This window comes from Carassius gibelio, chromosome A24 (genome assembly GCF_023724105.1).
Source record: "Carassius gibelio isolate Cgi1373 ecotype wild population from Czech Republic chromosome A24, carGib1.2-hapl.c, whole genome shotgun sequence".
In the NCBI taxonomy this organism is placed as follows: domain Eukaryota; kingdom Metazoa; phylum Chordata; class Actinopteri; order Cypriniformes; family Cyprinidae; genus Carassius; species Carassius gibelio.
In genome coordinates, this window is record NC_068394.1 from 14,427,046 (window position 1) to 14,438,189 (window position 11,144).

General features: G+C 35.3%; 2 long non-coding RNA genes across 5 annotated transcripts; one reads left to right on the forward strand and one right to left on the reverse strand.

The window, feature by feature from the left end:
* The first annotated feature begins 1,474 nt into the window (after nt 1–1,474).
* LOC127946273 (uncharacterized) lies at nt 1,475–5,979 on the forward strand. 3 transcript variants are annotated; one of them, XR_008151049.1, is made up of 6 exons: nt 1,475–2,809; nt 3,486–3,580; nt 4,464–4,591; nt 4,738–4,813; nt 5,352–5,479; nt 5,600–5,979. It is a non-coding gene; the product is annotated as an uncharacterized LOC127946273 (long non-coding RNA). The 3 variants fall into 3 exon arrangements; XR_008151048.1 differs by having other exon boundaries at nt 1,476–2,809; nt 4,733–4,813; XR_008151047.1 differs by having other exon boundaries at nt 1,477–2,809; nt 4,730–4,813.
* A 1,958-nt stretch (nt 5,980–7,937) lies between these two features.
* Nucleotides 7,938–10,644, reverse strand: LOC127946272 (uncharacterized). 2 transcript variants are annotated; one of them, XR_008151045.1, is made up of 3 exons: nt 10,259–10,644; nt 9,484–9,578; nt 7,938–8,557 (listed from the first exon to the last, which is right to left on the reverse strand). It is a non-coding gene; the product is annotated as an uncharacterized LOC127946272 (long non-coding RNA). The 2 variants fall into 2 exon arrangements; XR_008151046.1 differs by lacking the exon at nt 7,938–8,557 and adding an exon at nt 8,677–9,328.
* Between the last annotated feature and the right edge of the window lie 500 nt (nt 10,645–11,144).

The following is an 11,144-nucleotide window of genomic DNA, read 5'->3' on the forward strand; positions in this document are numbered from 1 at the left end:
GAAATCCTCCCACATTTTTCTTAACAAATCCTCAAATGTGCTTCTGATTCATGACCGGAGTTTTGTTTTGCTTCCTCCGCTGCACTTCAGTTCGTCCTTCAGTACGTCATCGGCTGGACGTCTCTCTCGTAAACACGTGTACTACAGTTAGCGGAAGCTAGATATTATGGTTTATAAAGTAAATATGGATATTTTTCTCACACAAATGCGTAAGAGTAAGAGCCTTTTATGATGATGGATGTACTTTTTTGAACTTCAAAATCTCAACAGCCATTTGCTGCCATTATAAAGCTTGGAAGAGCTCATGTTTTATATAACTCCGACTGGATTCTTCTGAAAGAAGGAAGTAATACACACCTAGGATGGCTTGAGGGCAAGTAAATCACGGGCTAATTTACATTTTTGGCTGAACTGTGCCTTTAATGAAGAGAGAAAGCAATGAAAAATGTGCATTGTGTAAAGGTTATGTCTGTCTATTTCTTGACCTTATTCTGTGTGAAATAAGCCTGCAGTAATGTGAGACGAGGTGTAATTGTGTTCAGTGTTGAGTGGGTGAAGAGACGGACCTCAGTGAGTTCAGCTTCATGATGAACGCTCGCTCTCTCAGATTGCTTGAGTTTATAACTATTCAGACACATTATTCAAGTGTGAACAAACACATCTCATATATAACATGTATATCCATCCAGTACATCCATCTTTATAAAACCATATTGGGTCAACTAAGGTTAATTGGGACATCTATTTCCCCAGTCTTCTCCGTGGCAGAAAGGGTCCCACTTTACCTGAATTCACCCCTAGTGTGTGTTTATATATATATAACAAAGTATTTGTTACATTCCCTTTTCCCAGTAGGGATTCAAAAATATATTTAGAATTATAATCTATGAACCAAATTTGAAAAATAAGGAAAGAAACCAACAAAAAAGCTTATGAAAACCAGAAAGACAGGCATTAAACTACTCATCCTGTGAAGCATTGAATGTGAATGTGAAGACTCTTTGTAATTCTGTCAAATCAACCGATTAAAACATTTAAATTCAAATCAAACTTCCCCGGCTCAAATGTTTGGTTTAGTCAATAATAATTAATAAGGAAGATAAACACTATATTTAATGTCATAGATGAATATTTACTGAGTAATCCACTATTTTATAGAGAGAGGACAAAGTGACTTGATTTTCACTTGAGATTCAGAGCCAAATTACAGGGTTTAAAATGACTTCAGGAAGACGGCAGCATGCTATTACTGTGATGTTCTTAATGTCACACAGAAATGGGTAGCTCTAGAAAACCGTGATGACTTTAGCAATCTTTGTCACCTTATAGCTCAGTGGTGATGATCATTCAAAAACAGGGAAAGAGCACTTTTCAAGTTTTTCTTCAGAGTTTAAATACCTATAACTCAAGATTTAAAGATATCTTAATGCCTTTTTAGATAGAGGGTTTTAAATGGTTAGTTCACCCAAACATGAAAATAAGCTGGTGAGTAAAGTTACCCTTTAAACTTACCCTTTTTTGTAAGTTCCTAATGTTGTTTTGGGAGACTACTACTATAGGTTTACATGCATGCAAGGTCAAAAAACCCTTTTAGTTTTCTCAAAAGCCAGAGCCAGAGATTGTTTCTCTAAACCCCGCCTTTCCGTGAGCCTGCTCTGCTCTGATTGGTCAGATGGCCCAGTCTTTTGTGATTGGTCTGCTGTGATACACCCATTGCCAGTTCCATATATGGAACGCTGTATAGAAATTATAAACATCTATTATTGATCATAATTACCCGTTGTGATTCAGTGGAGCCAGCTGGTCCAACTAAAGCGAGGACTGATTCGTCTTTCAAGAGCAAGTGTTTGTTGATCTCCCTGAGATTAGAGAAGCAGTGTTTAAAAAGATTGGGGTTGTACAGCTGTGGTGCAGTGGAAAAACATGATTTCAACCACTGATTCTGTGTTGCCTCATCTTTTGGAAGTGAAAATAAAAGGAATTTACTCTCACAGCGTAGAGCACGCGTCTTCTAGACGTGATGATAACCACACCAACAAGCTGCAGAGTTTGTGGGCGGGGTCAAGCTGTTCGAACAAAGGCGGGAATTATGCAAATGTGTCACTGCTACTAATGACTCGTTCAGACAGAGTCGACTCTTTACTTTAGGAGACAGTTACTTTATTTATCTGCACTATTGGCTTTATATCTCATCATTTACCAACACAGTCTCACTCTCTACTCGTCAAATGTCTGACGCATGGTCAAGTGATCTGGCGTCACTTTTTTGACGCACTGGGTATACCTTTGGCGTTATTTTTCAACGTGCAGGTTAGTCCAATAGACTTCTATAGAACTCAGCAGCGTTTAAATTTGACGTCTTGGTTCAGCACACCGCAACTACACTGAATAAATAAAAATAAATAATAGGCTACAAAAAAAATTATATATGACAGAGATCGTTTTTATCTGGCCCTCCAACTTGTTTTTAAGGGTTTAAATATTCTCGCAATCTGATATCAAAGTGATCTCTGTGCCAAAGCTTAGCGCGTTCATCAGTGGTGAGTTTAACAACACTCAACTGCAGGTAAAACAGCACTCAGCGGTGAGTTTGACCAAAGCAACACTCAACTGCAGGGAAAACGGCATAAAAAGGGGAGTTTAACAACGCTCCAAGGCGCGTGCAAGTAAGCAGTTTAACCGTTTTCTTACACACCATTCTCGCTTATCGCTTATTCATAGTTCATCATCTCTATGAAATCACGTTCAAGAAGTCTCATTCAGCACACATCGCGATACTTGCCATCAGTTTCCATGTGCCACAGGGTCGGTGAGTAGATATAATTACGCTCTTTTAATGCCTGTTATAAAATGTATTCTGTCTTTATTAATCAGATTAGCGCCATATTGTTTACTCGCTGTATATCAGTCATCCGCGGCTGTCTTTGAGTTTCATTGCGTTTAACTAAGTGAACACACCTGCTAACTAGTGTGATTAAACCCTGTCGGTCACGTGACGTGCCATAGACTTTCAATATATTCATTTCATGTCAAAGATGTAAATTTGTAGTAAAATCATGGTAACCACGACACGTACAATAGCAACAAATTAAATTTGAAGTTAAAACCCAGGAACGGGACATTTACCATGTTTTTGCCACAGTAACTGTAGTTCTACTATGGTATATTAATAACCAATACAACAATACAATAATCATCAAACTAACTTTGGTTGTACAACTGTAATGGTCGTTTTTGATGTGCTTTTATATTACAGATATCACACATTTACTGTATCATGCTTTTGATACCTTTTTATGTAAATCCCAAAAAAGTAAATAAATAAAAGGAAACATTTTTCCCTTCCTGCAGTTCATTCATATCAGTTTATATTTTAAATATTTTGCTCACAAAACATTATTAAAATTCTGTTTATAATTCTATTTTATTCTACCCCTCCCCCTTTCTTATTTTTATTATTATGTATTTTTTTTTTAGCTGAAAAGATGTAAAGGAAGCAGTCATCCCTGTGGTGTTTGTGGAGAGGTTTTCCTTCAGAAATGGAGAAGACTGAAAGCTGCGGAGGCAGACATTTGCAGCAGTAAGTCTGTGTTGGTTTTACCTTTTTATCAAACTGCTGTTATAAATTGCACAGCATTTGTTGTTTCTTAAACTTTTGCACTGTCCAAATACCCACACTTGCCATCTTTGCACTTGACCAATCGATTATTTATTTGACGTATTTCCTATGTTTAGGCCAAGTGTTCGAGTGAGCATGGTGACCACAAGTGTGTGTCGAACTTTTCATGACCTGATGACAGTGGTTCCCGTTCCTGATCCTGGAGAACCCCAGCACTGCACGGTTTTGGCGTCTCTCTTATCTCACAAACACACTTTTGAGGTCTTGGAGTCTTCACTGATGAGCTGATGAGTTGAATCAGGTGTGTTTGATCAGGGAGACATCTTAAATGTGCAGTGTTGGGCTTCTCCAGGACCAGGATTGGGAGCCACTGCCTTATGGGACACACTTAAGTGTTTACAGAGATTTTTAGTTTGATCATTCAACTTTGCATTTTAAAATAAATTAATTGAAAAATTATTTTCAATATCTAATTATTATTATTATTATTATTATTATTATTATTAATATTTTACATACATTGTAAAGGTTTCCGTGACCCCTTGTGAGATCTCGACAAAAGGTCTCACAATTTATTCCAAAAATTGATGCATGACGGGATACACTAAGCCTGGTATAGAGCTCCGGAGCGGTATTGGAGATAATGTGGGTTTAGTGTTCATTAAGGGCACTGCGCTTTGGCATTATTAAGACTTGCGCACTACTGATAACAGTCCTGTTAGCTTGCAATATTTTTTTTTTATATATATATGAATATAGCTGTATAATTACACACACACATACGCACAGTAATGTATAAGATGCATGTAATGTAGTAATATTTTTCTTTCTTTCTGTCTTACAGGATTGTTTGCAGATAATGCTGTTCAAGCTCAACAGCTCTTTTAAGAGCCAACCCTCACAAACCTTCCTAAAAACTAAAAGAGCTGTTACTGAGTCTCAGCGAATCTTGCCATGATCAGCTCTTCCCAGGTACATTTGTTTAAAATATTTTTGAATCAACATTTACTCATCAAATGCTCTGGTCTGAATCTTATTTTAAATTAACTTAATTATATGTTTAATGAGCAATGTTAATTGCACACAGAGTAAGATTATCTTGTTTTTCAGAAGAGAAGGAAGACCAAGGAAATGATTTGCTCATGAGGAATGAAGACGGCCATCTTGAGCCCAAACAAAGACAGAAGTCCTCTGGTATGTGTGTGTTGAAGCAATGCTGTGCTATGCTGTGTTATGTGTTACAGCACTTTATGATTTTATCTCACAGGACTGTTCATCTCAGCCGTAATTTATTCTTTCTATGTTTTTATTCTTAATAAAAAAAAAAATTATATACAGCTATTACAATTAAATCATGTAGGCAAAGTGTGACTGGAATATTTTTAAACTTTAAGTAAAAAAAAAAAAACACCAACTGTTTGTCTTAAATAAAAGAATACAAGTTTTATGTAAGTGGTTTACATTATTTCATTGTTTCATAAATGTTGTATTATAAATTGTGGATTGATAGTTGATTGGTTTGAAGCCAGGCCTTACACTAAAACACATTTGTGAGAGAAGTCAGGAACTTTGAAGATAAATTAGAGAGGGAAAAAAGACACATTTACTGCAACAATAGATGAATTATAGAGGCAAAAAATTCTGTCACATGCTAAGGGGTGTCTCATGAGCAAGTCCTTTGCCTTAATTCTTGCAGAATGAAATTTTTATTGCAGTATTTTAATTTGTACAGATGATCTCATCAGCCAAATGGGGGGTTTTGACCAAGTGATGCTCTTGAAAGGACTGAAAGAAGAGGATGTGGTAAATTGTCTTCAGAGAAAAACCTTCTCAAAAGGTCTCAAAACAGCTTGAAGAATGGTAAGTGTACAGTACTACAAGGGTCATAGTTGCTCACCCTGCTAAAATCACACAGAACATAAGCTGAGCTCTCTGTCAATTAAACAACTTCATCTGGATTGTTTGTTTCACTTTGACCAGGTCTGGGATCTTAGGACTGAGAGATCCTCTGGCTGAGAGAAGCTACACCACATCAGTGCTGGATATCAACCGCAAACAGTTTCCAGACACGAGAGAAGAAGATCACGATGGGGAGATGAAACCAGTTTAGATGTGATGATGGGAATCATTATTTTCTGGAACAGTATCACATGTCTTATATGCATCACATGATCTGTATCACAGTTGACTGGATGGATTATTTTTACTTTTAAGGACATTTCATCACTCATCTGTGTGAACTGATTAATTTATGATATTAATGAATTTTTGATCCTTTATTATTTTCCTTGAATTGTGTTTGTCTTGAAGCTACTTTATCAACTTCATAGTCTATGCTTCAATAAAATTAATATGGTGAATATTGTGTGTTGAAAATTCTTGGTAAATTCATAATTTTACTAGATACTGTAGGCTACTATGGGTTTATTCTACACTTGAAAAACTACATATTAATTACCAGGATTATTTTTTGCTTAAACATTAATGACATCTGGAACAACAATACACCAGAAAGTTATTATTGTATATATTTAATCACAAATATGCCTATATATCTATATAAAGGGATTTACTAGATGAATTATTTTGAAAAGCCATTTACTTTATAGTTACAAACACTTGAGGGATAACTGAGAATGTAGCAGGAATGATCAACATGGATCTTGTACTGCATTAAATCCAAGAGCATGCACATTACTGATGTTCAGCATCTGAGGACCCAGATAAGGGGATGAGGAGGACATTTTTACACTGATTGTTGCTAATTAGTTAATATATATAGTATTCTGAGTACTCCATGAATTATTCCTTGTGGAATAGTGAAGTATCACAATGTGTATAAATTGTCCTTGATTACTGCTTAAGAGTGGGGAATAGATAATGGCATGTTGTTGCAGGTTTATCCATTATATTTATTACTGTTAACTTCAAAAATAAAATAAATAATCTATAATTTTTATTATTAAATCATTTCTTTCTAATTTTGCCATGTTTCATCAGATGGCCTCACCATGTCCTGTCAAAAGCTTTACTGCTCATGACATAAGAATAAGAAAAGGTTAGTCTATGAAAACTGTCAGATATAAATGTGACTCAGCTCAGTTTGTTGTCCATTATGAGGAGAATACATACATGTAGGTTTTACTGCCCTTCTACCCCCAGGGGCCCAGTAGCACCCCCCGGAAGAGCCAAAAACTGTACATTTGAAATGGCTGTAAATCAGAGTCCAATTAATGAATCAAAGAGAAAACCAGAAGAATTTTTACTTATGCTATGCTGATAAAATAATGTCGGGCACAGTTTTCAGAAATAAATGGAAATGTTTCATAAAGCCATTTTAAATATTGCTCCCTCTAAAATACCAAATTTCACTCTGTCTTTCAATTATATCATAGAGGTTTACACAATGAAACTATTCATATATCCAGTTTTCCATTAAATATATTATTTATTTCATTTCGTCAATAAAACGATTTAAACTACATTACCCACAAGCCTCCGTCGTTCTATATATGGAAAGGCGAAACTAGGGGCTGTTTTTTGTAGTTCATCGAAGTTATGATTAGGGTTAGGGTTAGGATCTCGCTAAAGAGGTAATTTTCCTCAACATAGCAACCCTTAATTGTTGACTTAATATATTACTAATGTGATAATAGTAGCAAAACGTTCTTCTGTAACACGATGCGCTGTTTAGTATGGGTTAAAGGATAGTCCAACCACAGACAACCCTGCGATGACAAGGGACATTGACAGCCAATGATATCAAAGCTGAGCAGCGGCGTCACGCTTCCTTATCCATTTATGACCGATGACTTTCGTTTTTCGGCTGAAGGGATAGATTGGTTAACAATCAATAACATTTGCTACCTATTAGATTGTGTTTTATTAACGTCTACACCTTCCTCCAACAATAATGCAAATGCGCTAATTATTGTTTTCAGCTTGACAAAAATTGGGCAATATTGATGAGCACATGGCCAGCATTCGCAGTTCTATCGAACCGATTCCTCTCATTAAATCTTTTTTTTTTTTCAAAGACAGGTGCATTTTCTAATCAAATGATTAGCTTGTAACATTTAAATTGCATGTTGTTTTGTTTTAAATCTATAAAAATTATTCACTTTAGTTTTTCTGTGATTTGCCATTCTTTACCAATTGAACTCTAGCAATAAAAACAGAGTTAAAAAAACTGATTCAAAGACAAATTGCCCATATAACTGCACTGCATCCTCTGTCAATAAGTTGTTTTTGCCACTATGAAGAATAAAAATTCTTTGCAAATACTTTTATTTAAAAAAAAAAGTAAATACAGATAGTCTTTCAGAGAACACTGAAGAATTTATTTGACCAAAAAGTGATACAACACACTGTTTCAAACTCAGAAAATAAAGACCATGAAGACATGCATGTCAAGTGTGCAATATCATCTATAAACCTCCATCAGCACAGCATCAAATAAACACTGATTGTCCGAACAATGGAAGAAAGATAACGTTCAGGAAAACAAACACCTGCTACATAAAATTGCAGAAATAAAACTGACAATAACATCATTCACTTCATGACTGGAACTAGGGGATGGCTGTGCATGAATACGTCCTTTACGAAAACTCCTGATGAGAACTGATGTTTGTTTTTTTATGATAAAAGCACCAGAAGTAAAGTTTACTGTATGAAGCTTGAAAAAGAGAACACAATGCTTTATCAATATAAAAATACTATTTTCAACCATTGTTTTGATCACTGGTTCTGTATACAATATATGGGTTGCTGGAAGGTCACAATGTATTCATTATAAGCTTAGAACTAAAACAAAACTGCACTGCAAAGTCTAAACACTGATAAAGGGAGCATTTCTGTGTGTGTTGGGAAGATAAAGAGTTAAAGAGGTGAGTCCTTGTGCATGACCGAGAAGAACATCATTTTCTGCAAACAATCCTGAAAGACAGAAAGGAAGGAAATATTATTACATGCTACTTTTAGACCATAAAACCAGCCTCTGTAAAGATGCTGTATAATTATATATTAAATGCATCTATTATTATAAGCTAGTCAATAATAGCAAGCTATATTCATATGAATTATAAAAAAATATATTACATGCTTAAAGGAATGTTATCAGTAGTGTAATTGATCTGCTCACGGAAACCTTTCCAATGTATGTGAAATATTATTATTAATAATAATAATAATAATAATTAGATACTGAGAATAATTTGGAAGTAAAACAAAGTGTTGCATGTTTTCTTGGTGTACAGAAAAGTATATTTATTTTGTACATCATTTGCAACTGCTTTTTTTTCACTTAATTAGAAGCCCCAAAAATTTAATTGTCCTCTGTAATAGGGACTAATGAAAAGAGAATTAGAATTTCTTTTAAAATGCAAAGTTGAATAATAATCAAAAAAAAAAAAAAAAAATCTCTGTAAACACTTAAGTGTGTCCCGTAAGGCAGTGGCTCCCAATCCTGGTCCTGGAGAAGCCCAACACTGCACATTTGAGATGTCTCCCTGATCAAACACACCTGATTCAACTCATCAGCTCATCAGTGAAGACTCCAAGACCTCAAAAGTGTGTTTGTCAGATAAGAGAGACGGCAAAACCGTGCAGTGCTGGGGTTCTCCAGGATCAGGAACGGGAACCACTGTCATCAGGTCATGAAAAGTTCGACACACACTTGTGGTCACCATGCTCACTCGAACACTTGGCCTAAACATAGGAAATACGTCAAATAAATAATCGATTGGTCAAGTGCAAAGATGGCAAGTGTGGGTATTTGGACAGTGCAAAAGTTTAAGAAACAACAAATGCTGTGCAATTTATAACAGCAGTTTGATAAAAAGGTAAAACCAACACAGACTTACTGCTGCAAATGTCTGCCTCCGCAGCTTTCAGTCTTCTCCATTTCTGAAGGAAAACCTCTCCACAAACACCACAGGGATGACTGCTTCCTTTACATCTTTTCAACAAAAAAAAAAAATACATAATAATAAAAATAAGAAAGGGGGAGGGGTAGAATAAAATAGAATTATAAACAGAATTTTAATAATGTTTTGTGAGCAAAATATTTAAAATATAAACTGATATGAATGAACTGCAGGAAGGGAAAAATGTGTCCTTTCATTCATTTACTTTTTTTGGATTTACATAAAAATGTATCAAAAGCATGGTACAGTAAATGTGTGATATCTGTAATATAAAAGCACATCAAAAACGACAATTACAGTTGTACAACCAAAGTTAGTTTGATGATTATTTTATTGTTGTATTGATTATTAATATACCATAGTAGAACTACAGTTACTGAGGTAAAAACATGGTAAATGTCCCGTTCCTGGGTTTTAACTTCAAATTTAATTTGTTGCTATTGTACATGCCGTGGTTACCATGATTTTACTACAAATTTACATCTTTGACATGAAATGAATATATTGAAAGTCTATGGCACGTCACGTGACCGACAGGGTTTAATCACACTAGTTAGCAGGTGTGTTCACTTAGTTAAACGCAATGAAACTCAAAGACAGCCTCGGATGACTGATATAATACAGCGAGTAAACAATATGGCGCTAATCTGATTAATAAAGACAGAATACATTTTATAACAGGCATTAAAAGAGCGTAATTATATCTACTCACCGACCCTGTGGCACATGGAAACTGATGGCAAGTATCGCGATGTGTGCTGAATGAGACTTCTTGAACGTGATTTCATAGAGATGATGAACTATGAATAAGCGATAAGCGAGAATGGTGTGTAAGAAAACGGTTAAACTGCTTACTTGCACGCGCCTTGGAGCGTTGTTAAACTCACCTTTTTATGCCGTTTTCCCTGCAGTTGAGTGTTGCTTTGGTCAAACTCACCGCTGACTGCTGTTTTACCTGCAGTTGAGTGTTGTTAAACTCACCACTGATGAACGCGCTAAGCTTTGGCACAGAGATCACTTTAATATCAGATTGCGAGAATATTTAAACCTCAAAAACAAGTTGGAGGGCCAGATAAAAACGATCTCTGTCATATATATATATATATATATATATATATATATATATATATATATATATATATATATATATATATATATTTTGTAGCCTATTATTTATTTTTATTTATTCAGTGTAGTTGCGGTGTGCTGAACCAAGACGTCAAATATAAACGCTACTGAGTTCTATAGAAGTCTATCGGACTAACCTGCACGTTGAAAAATAACGCCAAAGGTATACCCAGTGCGTCAAAAAAGTGACGCCAGATCACTTGACCATGCGTCAGACATTTGACGAGTAGAGAGTGAGACTGTGTTGCATTTACATTTGAAAACCGCTACATTTCACACTGATCTACCTAATGTTGGTCACTTTGCATACAACTTATACTGTATTTAAAGAAGAATGTCTGAAGAATAATTAATGTTCACACTGAATGTGCTTCATCTTGACCATTGCTTGACAGGTGTGCTCTATGCAGTTATTTTGACAGAGATCAACAACCTACAATACTAGTTTCAACATTATTTGTTCTTCAGTC